The 14,758-nt window shown below is 42.7% G+C and overlaps 1 long non-coding RNA gene across 1 annotated transcript in view; it reads left to right on the forward strand.

Annotated features, from left to right (window-relative positions):
• The first annotated feature begins 10,371 nt into the window (after nucleotides 1–10,371).
• LOC119086262 overlaps nucleotides 10,372–14,758 on the forward strand; it is a 251,078-nt gene continuing 246,691 nt past the window's right edge. Inside the window, exon 1 of the long non-coding RNA XR_005089504.1 lies at nucleotides 10,372–11,330. This is a non-coding gene — a long non-coding RNA (uncharacterized LOC119086262). The remainder of the gene's footprint in view (nucleotides 11,331–14,758) is intronic.

Consider the following 14,758-nt stretch of genomic DNA (forward strand, 5'->3'; position numbering starts at 1 on the left):
TTGGTACCTGTCCTGGATCTCAGTCTCTAGACTAGGCTGGCCTCGAACTCACAGAGATCAGCCTGGTTCTATCTCCTGAATGCTGGGATTAAAGACGTGTGGCACTGATGCCTGGTGAGCCCCAAGTTTTATACTAAACCACTTTTTATCATAATTTTTATTACCAACCTAAAAATAACTTTTTATACCTTAAAACATTTTCTTAGATAAACAATTTAAGCTTTTATGTCTCTCAACCTTGTAAACCTTACATCTCTTTTGTAAGTTCCTTTTCGGAATCTGGTAACAAAGAAAATAGTATAACTATCTAGTCTTCTACCCCATTAGAGACCTGAGAAGCACAAAATATTACCTTAGTAAATAGGAAGTACAGAGCAAACAGCTTCCAAAACTGCAGAAATGACAGAGACATCTGGCTGCCTGGACCATCACCCGAGTTTCCTCTACAATGTTGGGGCATCCATCTTCAGCCTACAGGCCTGGAATATTTGACAGACTTTTCTGTGAAGCAGGAATTTTGAAGGACTGTCCTACCTTGTCTTGGCAAAGTTCAGTGGTTGCCTTCTTTTGTGTTCTGCTTGTTCAGTTTGGATGACATACTGTCAGCAGTCGAGGCAAGGGCAGTTTCCTGCCAAATGGCTAACTTCGCCACAAATAAAAGCAAACTCCATATGGAGGTTCTTTGATGCTCATCATCTTTTCTGAAGTAGATTGGTGCTGCCAGGAGCAGATGTATCTCACTGTCATGAAAAGTTTTATGTTATTAAAATATCTTAAATGCCATATTCTGTAGATCTCTGAAGTGTTTGAAGACCATCTATCTATGTAAAATATATGTTTGACCTTGAAAACATACCTAATATGAATATAAGTTTGATTGTTATAGACTAACCTGTATTTCTTAATTATCCTAAATAGTTTATAATAATAGGTTTCAAGAACCTGAACTTCACATTACATTTTTTAATGAGCTACATAGGTACAATACCTTAAACAAGAGTACAGACATGTATACAGTATGTTCTAACAAAAATAACCTTAAATTTGTATCAACATACAAAAATCTATACCAATGTAAAATATTTGGGATTAATAGTTGCTTTTTAATTTAAAAATAGATTCAGTAATCTGCCCTTTTACCCTATCATTCCTCTATTTTCTTTTCAGAAAGAGACCCCTGAATCTAACCTCCTTTGCTTAGTTTTTTCTTTGACCATGACCAGTAACAACTTGCAACCAACTCCCATAAACAATAGAAAATATCCATAACCCATTGAATGACCAAAAACCATCCACACTACTCTTGGGAATGTGGGTATAGTGTTCTTACTTCCTATTGTCTGGAGGTGACAGCATCTTTAGGGGACCCTGAAAAATTGAAATAATGGTCAAGTCCTGGGAGACCTAGCTGTTATCCAATCTTGATGTGATGGGAAAGTGCAGGGCTTATCTGAACTCGTAGCTAGAATAGTCTATGAGGCTGAACTATCTCAGCTAGCTACTTTGGAGTTATTCTAGATGCAACAGAGACATTCTGAGAGGCTGAATCATATAGGCTCTTTGTCTTCATTGGTGTCTGATCTTTTTGTTCTGAAAACACACAAACTTTTAAAGGTAACATATATATATCTGCATTAGCACAAATATGGAATGTGTGGTATACATAAATCAGCTAAAGATGATTCTTTGCTTTGTGTCTTTACATGTAAAAGGTATCTGTCAACTTTATAGGTCCATTTGGATTACATAAGCAAACTGTAATATAAATTACCATTCATGTCATATGAGAGGTTGGCATGTAATAATAAGTCATGAGGACTCTGTCTCAGAGCTGTTCCATGTCAAAACATCAGTTTATATGTCACCTGTCTTGTAGTTTTCTTGGTTTCTTCCTTCATGTCTGCAGCCAAGATTTTCAGGCAATCTCCCCAATCAAATCTGGTCTTTATTAGTTTTGAAGAAATCCATAGCGTCCCCCCATTGTGGAAACAAAGGCATAACCTCTTCCCCAAAGCAACACATTTTCTGACTTCCACTCCAAAGTTAAGACATTCTTAAAATACATAGGCTAGTTTAATTCAGTAGTTTTTTTCCTCCACAATCTAGTATCTCTCCACAGCTGCTGTTTTTTTTTTAAATTCATTAGCATTTAGAAAATTTATAATTAACAAAGCATTATATAGGATCCAGATGCCCTGTGCATTTCCCACCCTTACATGGCTTATTCTTTATATTACTTTTCTCTTTCTTTAAAGACTTTATTTTTTTAACTATAGCTGACTTTACTAATGTTGTTTTCTTTCTTTAGCATGTAAGCACATTTTCAAGCATAATGTATCTGCTCAGGGTGTGATGAAGGCTGCCAAGATGGCATAGTGGGTAAAGACATGGCCACCAGGCTGATGACCTGGGTTTGATCTCAGAGCCTATATAATGGAAAAAGAAAACAAATTTTCACAAGTTGTCTTCTGGCCTCCACACACATGCCGTGGCATGTACATATATATATATATATCTGTATATGCACATATGTACACACACATATATACACATAAAAGTAAATGTAAAGAATTTTAAAGTGTTTCATGACCCTTTCTAGCTATATAACTAGGCTGATTTTCAATCTTGTGAATTGCATGGAGGCCTTCTTTCCTATGTTCTGACTCCTTCATATTATCACATTGGGACCCATTATAGACTTTTATGAAATGACTTTTGCCTACTTGCAGTCTTCATCATGAGCAGAGCAAATGAACTTGTTACATGAAATGATGACATAATCCTGGGCATGTAGCCCCAGTGGCAGTCACAGTGAGGAGCTGGCTGCTGAGTTCCAGAGCTATAAACCTAAAGGTCTTGATATCCAGTGCTCTGAGTTATAACACTAGGAGATTATTCAACAACTCCAAAGAGTGGTGGGGCACAGATTGTCTTCCAGAAGCTAAGACAACATAGGACAATGGGAGACTGAGAAGACAAGAGATGGTACAGAAGAGAGACTGCAGAAGTTGAGGGCTTATAAAGCGCTGAGGGTAGGGACCTCCAAGCCCTGTTGCTAAAACAGAAAGACTTTTCAAATGATGAGGAGCGAAGAGTCTTGACACTCAAGGCTCAAGAGGTGTAACTAGATGCAGCATATTGACATTGTAAGCCCAGGGCTAGAAGCCTCTGCCTTAAGGACATAGAGCCCTAAGCCTCCAACTTTGACAGCTTGTAAGTGTAATCCTCTAGTTCTTAAATCTATGGGTGGTATGTAGGGTGAGTAGAAAATTTCTCAATGCTGAAAAAGCCTTTGACAAAATCTAACACCCCTTCATGATAAAGGTCTTAGAAAGATCAGGAATACAAGGAACATTTCTAAATACAATAAAGGCAATTTATAGCAAGCCAACAGCAAACATCAAATTAAATGGAGAGAAACTCAAAGCGATACCACTAAATTCAGGAACAAGACAAGGCTGTCCACTCTCCCCATATTTATTCAATATAGTACTAGAAGTTCTAGCTAGAGCAATAAGACAACAAAAGGAGATCAAAGGGATACAAATTGACAAGGAAGAAGTCAAACTTTCACTATTTGCAGATGATATGATAGTATACACAAGTGACCCCAAAAACTCTACCAGGGAACTCCTACAGCTGATAAACTCCTTCAGTAAAGTGTCAGGATACAAGATCAACTCAAAAAAATCAGTAGCCCTCCTATACACAAATGATAAAAGGGCTGAGAAAGAAGTCAGAGAAACATCACCCTTTACAATAGCCACAAATAATATAAAATACCTTGGGATAACACTAACTAAACAAGTGAAGGACCTTTTTGATAAGAACTTTAAATCTCTAAAGAAAGAAATTGAAGATATCAGAAAATGGAAGGATCTCCCATGCTCATGGATAGGTAGGATTAACATAGTAAAAATGGCAATCTTACCAAAAGCAATCTACAGATTCAATGCAATCCCCATCAAAATCCCAACACAATTCTTCACAGACTTGGAAAGAAAAATACTCAACTTCATATGGAAAAACAAAAGACCCAGGATAGCTAAAAGAATCCTATACGATAAAGCAACTTTTGGAGGCATCACTATCCCTGACCTCAAACTCTACTATAGAGCTATAGTAATAAAAACAGCTTGGTACTGGTATAAAAACTGACACATGGACCAATGGAATCGAATTGAAGACCCTGACATTAATCCATGCACATATGAACACCTGGTTTTTGACAAAGGAGCCAAAACTATACAATGGGGAAAAGAAAGTATCTTCAACAAATGGTGCTGGCATAACTGGATCTCAATATGTAAAAGATTACAAATAGATCCATATCTGTCACCACGCACAAAACTCAAGTCCAAGTGAATCAAAGACCTGAACATAAATCCAGTTACACTAAACTTAATAGAAAAGAAAGTAGGAAGCACTCTTGAACGCATTGGCACCGGAGACCATTTCCTAAATAAAACACCAACAGCACAGACTCCGAGCACAACAATTAATAAATGGGACCTCTCAAAATTGAGAAGCTTTTGCAGGGCAAAAGACACAGTCAATAAGACAAAAGGACAGCCAACAGAATGGGAAAAGATCTTCACCAACCCCATATCTGACAGAGGATTGATCTCCACAGTATATAAAGAACTCAAGAAACTAGACATCAAAATACTGAACAGTCCAATTAAAAAATGGGCTAAAGAGCTAAACAGAGAATTCACAAAACAAGAATCACAATGGCTGAAAGACATTTAAAGAAATGCTCAAAATCCTTAATCATCAGAGAAATGCAAATCAAAATGACTCTGAGATATCACCTTACACCTGTTAGAATGGCTACGATCAAAAACACCAATGACAGTCAATGTTGGAAAGGATGTGGAGCAAAGGGAACACTCCTCCACTGTTGGTGGGAATGTAAACTTGTACAACCAGTGTGGAAATCAATATGGCGGTTTCTCAGAAAATTAGGAATCGAACTACCTCAAGACCCAGCCATCCCACTCTTGGGCATATACCCAGGGAATGCTGATTCATACCATAAAGATACATGCTCAGCTATGTTCATAGCAGCACTATTTGTAATAGCCAGAACCTGGAAACAACCTAGATGCCCGTCAACAGAAGAATGGATGAAAAAAATGTGGTACATATACACAATGGAGTACTACTCAGCATAGAAAAACAATGAAAGCATGAAATTTGCAGGCAAATGGATGGAACTAGAAAAAATCATCCTGAGTGAGGTAACCCAAACCCAGAAAGACAGTCATGGTATGTACTCACTCATAAGTGGATTCTAGATATAAAATACAGATCAATCAGACCACAACCCTTAGAACCATGGAGGCTATATATATATATAGCATGTAGGTCCCTAGGATGACTGTGGCTTATAATAAATTTCGGTTTTAATCAATTATTGAAAAAAAAATAGCCAAACGAATGGAAACACATGAACTATGAACCAAAGGCTGAGGGGCCCCCAGCTGGATCAGGCCCTCTGAATAGGTGAGACAGTTGATTGGCTTGATCTGTTTGGGAGGCAACTAGGCAGTGGGACCAAATCCTGTGCTCATTGCATGAGTTGGCTGTTTGAAACCTGGAGCTTATGCAGGGACGTTTGGCTCAGTCTGGGAGGAGGGGACTGGACCTGCCTGGACTGAGTCTACCAGGTTGATCTCAGTCCTCGGAGGAGGCTTTGCCCTGGAGGAGGTGGGAATAGGGGGTGGGCTGGGGTAAGGGGAGGAGGTGGGAGGGGGGAGAACAGGGGAACCCATGGCTGATATGTAGAACTGAATGGTATTGTAAAATAAAATAAAAGGTTAAAAAATGAAAAAAAAAAATCCCTCTGATAAACCTTATAAGAGGTCACTTAAAAAAATACTTAGAGCCATAAGACTCTGGATTTTGAAGTCCCAGTGTGTGACCCTCTAGAACTAGGGCTGTTAATGCCAAATGACATGCTCCTTTTGTCTACCCATGATTTTCATCTGGTTAGAGTAAAAGACTCTCCTGTCAACTATTGGGAACATTTTGAGCCTCTTAGCTTTAGTGGAAGGACTATATCCACTACTCCTAAGTCATTGGTTGAAGAGCTCACATCTTCACATCTTAATTGGTTCCTTTAGTGATCACACTTTGTTCTAGGCAGAAAGGTAGAAAGGAGAGAAAGAGGGATATGTGTGTGTGCTCTATTTGTTGGTGATGGTTGTAAAAGCAAAAGCATCAGGGGTGAAACTGGGTAAGTAATTTATCTTAGGGATTTGACCTTCCACAATTGTGGGCACTAGTTAAACTTCCATCTTAGAGTCCTGTGTGTTGCTAGGCTGTGGAACATCAGGGCGGTTAGTCAAGAAGGAAAGATGGTATGTGTGATGTTAAACTCAGCTGTCAACCTGATGAGCTCTAGTATCACCTGAGAGGTAGGCTACTGGGCATGCTGCAGGGAGGATAACTTGACTAAGTACATTGAAGTGGGAAGCCTCACCCACTGTGGGTGGCACCATTCCCTGGGCTGGGATCCTGAAAGGTATATAAAACAGAAAGTGAGTTGAGGACCAGCCCTCTTTGCTGTCTTCTTCCTGACTTCAGAAACATTGGGTCCAGCTGCTTCAAGCTCCTCCTGCCAATAGCCTGCACTTTGACTGAAAACAAACCCCTCCTTTCACCCTTAAATTCTTTTGTCAGAGCCTTTTATCACAGGTGGTCATAATCATCAGCATTATGAGTCAGAGTGGCTTGGGTTTTATTCCCCAGTCATTCAATCAAATGTTAATCTGGACACTGGGTAAATGCATTTTGTAATTTTTGTAAATGTAATCAAGTCTAGAAGCAGTTGACTTTTAGTAAGGGAGATTATCCTAAATGGTTCAAATCAAATGAGACACCCGAAGAGAAGAACTGAGGCTGCATGGAAGAAATTCTGTTTGTAGGAATAGCTTCAACTCATGAGAGTGCAGCCTATTGTTCTCAGTGCTCAGCACTAGAGATTTCACACTTTTCTACCCAGCCCACAAAGCCACCTAATCTGGTTCACCAACATGCACGTAAACACACAGTCTTCAATTAGTTCAGATTCATCTGTGACTTACATAGATTTGATGTAAATGCAAGCAAGCACACCTTGGTTAGGACAAAGCAGACCACATCGATCCTTAACTGTCTATAAGCCTTCATCTTTGGTGATACTGTTGACCTGGAGGAGAAGTTACCACCTTCTGTCATAGAACAAACACTTTAAGAAGTTGGAAACACTGAAGACAGGCTGTATGTGTTACTACAGACTGGCCACCATTTACTAATACCAAAGAGAGCTAGCTGCTCTGTGAAGGGTACCCAGGCTACATCACCTGACTCCATTCTGACTTTTCTAGTACTGGGTGGTAGCTGCTTGACTTCTACTGAAGTGAAAGATAAGCAGGCCCACCTTTCCCCAGGGCACTGGGTAAGTGTGAACCACTGTTACTCTGAGTTTGAAGCTAGCCTAGTCTACATAGTTCCAGGTCAGCCAGGCTACATCGTGATACCCTGTCTCAAAAGGAAATCAGCAACTAAACCAAACACCAAAATATGTTAAAAATCATCCTTGGTGTTATTGCTAAGTTCTTTAAGTTTTCATTGCAAGTGTTCTTTTTTTGATGTTTGTCTTCCAATAAACAAGCAGAGGTTTGGGGGAATGGACAATGTGATTTCTTACCTAGCAGTTGTTGGGCTCTCTCATCTGCTGCCTTGACTTCTTTGAGCAAAAGGACTGTCAAAAGAAGAACCAACTGGGCTACTGTTGTGCTAATACTGGCCACTTTGAACATTTCATGGATGTACTGAGAATAGTAAACAGCCATCAAAGTTGACCCGCCTCCAGAAAGTATTAGCCTCAGCCATGGGTGTTTCCATCCATTTGTACCAGAAACTTTGCTATTCGAAGCCTCATGAAAGTATTTCTATGGAACATGCCCCATGGTCACCTGGTAGAGAAATTGTTGTGGCTGCTGTTAGAGCCAAGGCTGTGATTGGTGAAAACACAAACCTTCATTTGCATGTAGGATGTGTTGTGATTAGTCCAAACACCTCTTCTCTGCTATGGTACAGAATGTCCACAGCCAGGCGTATGCAAACAGCCAGGCGTGTATGCAAGGAGGCTTCTTGGAATCACCCACTTGACACTTTGTTGTATAGCCCCTTAGAGAATGACTGCATAACTATGCCTGGCTACAGACTGAAAACTAGGGATTCTCTTCGAAAGAAGGGAAGACAGAGATGAGGAGAGCAGTACTCCTCATAGTAGGACCTTGTTCCTATTTTTTTAAGTTTTTAAAGTAAGAGGTCATAGGGACCTACATTGAGCTTTGTGTCTTTAATTAAATAGAAATAAATGCTTCTCCTCCATAGCACTTTGGAAAAAATGTCATAGGATTAAAATGTCTCAGGATTAAAGAGGTGTCCACATCACACAGTGTTATCCCCAGGACAGCTTTGGACCACTGCAAGTAGGGGATTCTCTATACCGGGTGTCAGTGTTGTGTGTGGGTTAGCAGAATGACTTTTTAAAGGCCTTAGGAAAAGCTGTTTTCTTTCTGCAGAAGAAAGAATGCAGCTTAATGACTAGGGGCCTCCTTTATACCTAGATGCCTTTGGGGAATCTGCTGCAGCATGGTGAAAAAACTAATTTATAGTGTGGATCTGCATAGGTAAAATAGATTTTATGGAAAAGGCTCTTTGCCCAAATTCATCAAATCAATTCCCACTCACATTTGGGCAGCCATAATATTTCCTGTTTATTGAGCTTTTAGCCACTGACCCAAGCAGTTCATGCAGATGTCCACACTTAATCTCCTAAAAACTCCATGAAGTATGTACTATTACTGTTATTCACACATGACAAATGAGGACCGAAGCATGGATGGTAAAGCAAACTGACACCTCCGTATAAGCAGCCAGGAAACAAGTGAGCAGCAGAGTCTTTCTGTAGCCTCTCCCAGGTGCATACTGGAAGCTGACTGATAGCCCCAGAGCAGAGGGAGGGTGCTCTATTCTCTCTTCTCTAGGGTGGGGGAATGGATACAGGCTGAAACCCTCCCACAAGGAACTGCACCCCAAGAGAGTTATACCTAGCCCCTAATTTAATTAAGTTGAATGAATTGGAACCTACAGTTTAGGATCATTTTGGTTAAAAGCAGTTAAGTAAATAATAAGCTTTTGCTACGCCGACCTCATTTCTGAAAGAAAAACCTGCAGATTGGAACGAAGAGGACCAGGAGGTGCTGAGGGAGGGGGCTTAATACTACCCTCCCCAGGACCACCTGGAGTCTGTGGCCTCTTTGGTGGTCCCTCAGGCTCCTTCATCCTTTTCAACCTGAGGGCAGATGCCATTTCCTGACCTCCTGCAGTTTCCAGGGGGCCCCAAGGGCTTTCCATATCACAGAGACTTGGTATTTTCAGGAAGGAATTACTGCAGAAAGGGAATAGTGTCAGTTTAGAATCTTCTAGACTGGCAGTCGGCTTTATTTTATACTGAGCATAAGAAATCGGGCAGAATAATTCCCCCCACCCTCTACCTTCTTGGTCTTCTGGGGCTGAGAATCCACATGTGGCACCAGAATTGCACCTTCTGGTGTTCTGGTTTGCCACAGACACCACCCAGCTAGGTTCACAGGTTCACAGACAGGTTCAAGGTCCTCAGACAGCAGGCTGTCAGGGACAGGGTATGATTTTTTTCCCCAGTGCTCTTGAATTCGCTGCATACCTTTTATCGGACACATGATTATGTAAGCCAACTTGCAGATAGGTTGAGTGTTGCAGAAAATATAAAATGGGCCTTTAAACCAATGCAAGACTGTCTTTTTTCTCTTTTCTTTCTTTTTTTTTTTTTTTTAAATCAAGCATTTGATAACAAAGGGAGCTCCCACATCCCACAGCTCACAATAACAAGCTGCCTAGTTGCATTCATAAGTTGCTGCAAACGCTCTCAGATCCCAGGCCTCTGTGTGTGTGTGTGTGTGTGTTGTTGTGTGTGTGTGTGTGTGTGTGTGTGTGTGAGAGAGAGAGAGAGAGAGAGAGAGAGAGAGAGAGAGAGAGAGAGAGAGAGAGAGAGAGAGAGAGAGAATATTCCAACTTGAAATACATATGGTAGCCGGACTGAACAGTGACACCCAGAGACATCTTTGCCATTCAGAGAATTTATGAAAATCCCGTGCTTCTGGAAGGCTCCCTCAGCTCCACACGCCCTGGCGGGTGAGCTCTCTGCAGCAGCTGAAAGGCGAGCTATAAATAGCGCAGGGCGGGAAGCGCCCCAGGAGCCCAGCGGGCGGGAGATCCCCGGCTCTCCCCAGCGCGCCCCCGCCGGCGCCCGCTCCCTGCTTGGGAAAGCCTGCAGGCGGGCTGCGCGGCCTTAACCCCCGAGGCGCCGGCACATGCAGTTAACCCAGAGTAGGAAAAAAAAAAAAAAACCGTATCAGTGCTTCCTCCCACCCTCGGCGGCGATGATCACACGTGCAATTTCTTCAGCCCCCAAACGCAGAGCATGGAATCTGTCCTGGGTCCTTTTATTTTCTGAGAAGCTTTAATCCAAACCTTAAAAAAAAAAAATAATCATTCCAAATTTGGTCTTGAGCATGATGTCTTCAGTACAAGGTTCCCTTTCCTGTGCTTTATGCTGTTTAAGGACAGTAGCGTTCCTGGGAGTGAAGTGCGGAGGCTTCGCATGCATGCATGCCGGTGTGATGTGTGTGTGTGTGTGTGTGTGTGTGTGTGTGTGTGTGTGTGTGTGTACGCGCATACGCGCGCCCGCGCTTTATTTTTGGCGCATGCACACCCCACGGTAGCCTCAAGGTCGGCGACAACCCTGATCGGTCGGGGTCCCCCGCCCATCAGTGCTCTCCCGCCCGCCAAGGACGCGGGAAGGAGGAAGTCCCCCAGTGGCGGCGGGGCATCTTGGGGCGCCCGCGCAATTTCAGCATTGTCGTGCTGGAGTGGGGACAAGCAGGCAGAAGCCGGTCCCCAAAGGTGTGGACTTGGACCTTTCCGAGTGGGCAGCCGGGGCCTGGCTGGTCCCAGCCGCGCCCCCGGCTTGCTGCCCACCCCCAGGGCCTCCCTGCAGCCCCTTGGCATCCTCTCTGGGAGCTGTCACGGAATTTGGCTCTGAGAGGCAGCTGGTCCTGGCCAGGATCCCTGGTCCATCTCAAATGGAAACAGTTCCTCCTGAGGAATCGGCCGGGAATCTCAGTGGAAATGCACTGGGGCAGGGCCCCCTGGCGTGTTTAACCAAGGCCAAGCTTACCACTTTGAGGCAAGGGATGCTTCAAATGGAGCGGGATTCCTGGTTACAGACTGAGGTAAGCCCAGAACTAAGGTGACATTGACTGGGGACTACAGTTTTAACGGGGCCAGCATCCCCTAGTTAAGACTGAGAGGTTTGCCTTTCCTGCCTGACTCAGGCCTCTGGTCATCCTCAAAGTCTTTTCTCACACTGCTTTTCCTAGCCTTCCCACATCCCCTAGTGAATGCATTCCCCTGTAGGGGTTTGGACGGGATTTCCTTGGGCTCTAATTTCAGCATTTTACTGTTTACATTAGAAGGTCAATGCCAAGGCTGACCTGAAGTATTCCCCCTCCTTCTGCGCTTCCATCCACCCCCCTTGCTTTATTTCTCTGTTCCTCTCCTTCCTTGTCTTGTTTGTGTGTTCCTCACTTACCCATCATCTCTTTGAAAATGTGAGTAGAAACAAAAAGAGGGTGGGAAGAGTGTTGTGATTTGTGAGTGATGTGATGTTGGGAGTATGGGGGATGGCTTGTGAGACACTCACTTATTAAAAACTGGGACACCTACCCATTTCAGCTTCTTCAGCACCACACTGACAGGATGATTTCCTGGACGATAAAGTACATCTCTGTTTTTCAACCTCCTTCTCCTAGATGTGGGAACCAGAACTTGCAAGACTAGGTGGATGCTAAACTTGAGGGGAAATAGTGTACTCTTGAGACCCAAGCTAGTTTGAGCCCTTTATGCTCAAGCCAGGGAAAGGTAATGGTAATGCTTACCCTTTCAAAGAACTGCATTTATCGAGCATTAGTTACATCTGTTTTACTCTAAAAGCTTTATGCATGTTGACTCAAATGTTAAAGCTCCCAGGACATCACATAAAGCACTTCTTTTTACAGACGAAGCAACTCGGGACAGATAGACATGCTAAGTCTTTTGAGCATGGTCAGAGTAAATGGAGAAACTGAGGTCAAAACTCAGCGTATCTGGTCCTAGAACAATGCTCTTGTGCGGTCTTAGTACATCACATGACTCGGTCCCCCATGCCCATGTGTTCACTGTTGTGCTAGATGCCGTTCTAGCCATTGGAGGCAGAAGAGCACACAAGGGAGTCGAGATCTTTGGTTCTAGTTGAGGGACACATCACAGTTGGTGAACAAGCTCGATGGCTCCAGATAGTGAGAGACCAATGAAGAAAAGAGAACAGGGCAACGCACAAAAATTAGTTCTGTGGTGTGGGCTGGGTTGCAGCCCAGCTGGTAGAGGGTTTTCCTAGCACACAGGGAGCCCAGGTTTTGATCCTCTAAGTCCTGTAATCACGGCACCGGAGAGATAAAGGCAGGAGCGTCATGAATTCATGGTCAGGCCAGCCTGGGATCCATAAGACCCTTTCTCAGGAAAAAAAAAAAAAAAACACGAGCAACAAAATCCAAACTACAAGTTACTCCCCTCTGGAGAATGGCAAGAGAAACCTTTAGGAATCTAGAATACAAATCAGCCAATAAGCACAAGCAGCTACCTGTAACAAGCATGCAAGTCAAAGTCAAGGCTACACTGAAGTTCCTTTTATATGCATTTGCTTGGCCCCAGATCAAAAGTATTGAAACACTGAAAAGAATGTGTGGCTCCAAAAGATCTTCATACCGTGCTGCAGGGACACACAACTTTGGAAGCCAGTAGGGTACCATATAGTATTTCCATCACTTGCCACATCTATGATCCAACTCTGAGCAAATGGGAACATTTTCAGTGAGAGACATGCATGCACATATACACTACAGTCTGGTTTCCAGTAAACGAAAACATGGAAGGAACTTTACAACTTGTTGCTAGGAAGTGGATAGAGTAGCATAGTGTTGCCACATGAGGGAATATCATACAGCCATCAAAAGCACATAGGGTGCTGGGGAGAGTAAGTGACTGCCTTGCTAGCACCAGGACTTGAGTTTGAATCTAGCGCCCCTGTAAAAATGCTGAACATGGCCATGCATACCTGTAATCCTAAAACTGAGGAAACAGGAAAGATTTCCAGGAGTTCTCTGGCCAACCAGTTAAGTTGAATTGGCTAGTGAAAAGACTGTCTTCAGAAATATGGTGGAGAGTGAGTGAGGAAGACACTGAAGTCAACCTGTGGCCTCTACGTGTATATATACACACCCCTCCACACCCATAGCCACCCCCCCACATAAACACATCACTACAAATATATACAAAATTAAAAGATGACTAATAACATTATTGATTCTTAATGATATAATCTTAACTGAGAAACTGAGTGGGAAGATCACATACAGCATGATTTTGAAAACTACATTCAAAACAACTGTGATTTAAAAAAAAAGTCTAACTATTTAAGAATATACAAAGTCAAAATGACACAGGAAACCAAAAGAACCGTGACCACAAAATCTGTGATGATGGCTGCTTAGATGGGAGAAGCCAGGGAACCTTCTGGTAGATCACAGACAAGTCAGTGGTACAATCTGAGCTGAGTTTTGGCTGGGAGGTGGGCAGGTGTGCTTATTGTATCATTAAAAGTAAGTTGTCATTAACAAAGTATGGCAGGCCATGCATGGAAAATAATGAAAGTACAAGATGAGCCAGGTACTGAGATCAACTCAGTATGCACACCCTGGGCTAAAGAAAGGTAGGAAGGCATTGAAGGCAGATGAGCAGAGCTCCAGTTAGTGCAAAGGAGCTGGGCGTCTCTAAGGAAGAGACAGGCAGTCAGATCTGAGGTAGCCGGTAGGTCACAGGAATGAACTAGGGCCATCATGCAATGCTATGAAACACAGGGGGAATAATGGATGAGTTGTGAGACATGAAGTGAAACAGCCATTTGAACATTGTAGAGGACCACGGTAGGTTCATTGTTGCAGAGAATGGGCAGTGACAAGGACTGTGGGCAGGCCCCTGCCATAGTGAAGGAGAGAAAACAGTGACAGGATTTTGAGTTTCTGCAACTTACTTGCTACACAAGGTACTCAGCCCGAGGAAGGGTCAAGTCACTGAGCTCTAGCCCATCTCCTCCTGCCAGCGTGTGTCTTGGTGCTGGGCACGGATGGAAGAAAACATCTTTCACATTGCAGAGGGCTCTTTGGCTCTAGGTAACCTGATAGTGACTCAGGGTGATAAAAATAGACTTGAAGAGAAGTGGATGTAGTTTTCAGATCTCAGAGTTCATGTGACTAGATATTTGGGTTGATAAAGACAAAAAAGGAATCAGAGACAATTCTTGGAGTTTTCCTTTTCTTTTTGGTATTGTAACTCCAAGGTTACGGACTGCATATACAGGAAAGAAGTAGAACATAGAAGACTCGTATTCAGAGGGGAAACCACATTTTGGACATATTAATTTAAAAATGGAAATACAAAAGTCGGGGGGAGGGGGAGACATTGGGTTTCATAAAAGGACCAGGAACAATGTAGGACAAGAGACATTACTGTGGGAATTCAAGGTCTTCTGTACATAGTTGTCATTATGAGAGTGTGAAATCCTTTA

Source organism: Peromyscus leucopus, chromosome 19 (genome assembly GCF_004664715.2).
Source record: "Peromyscus leucopus breed LL Stock chromosome 19, UCI_PerLeu_2.1, whole genome shotgun sequence".
Classification (NCBI taxonomy): domain Eukaryota; kingdom Metazoa; phylum Chordata; class Mammalia; order Rodentia; family Cricetidae; genus Peromyscus; species Peromyscus leucopus.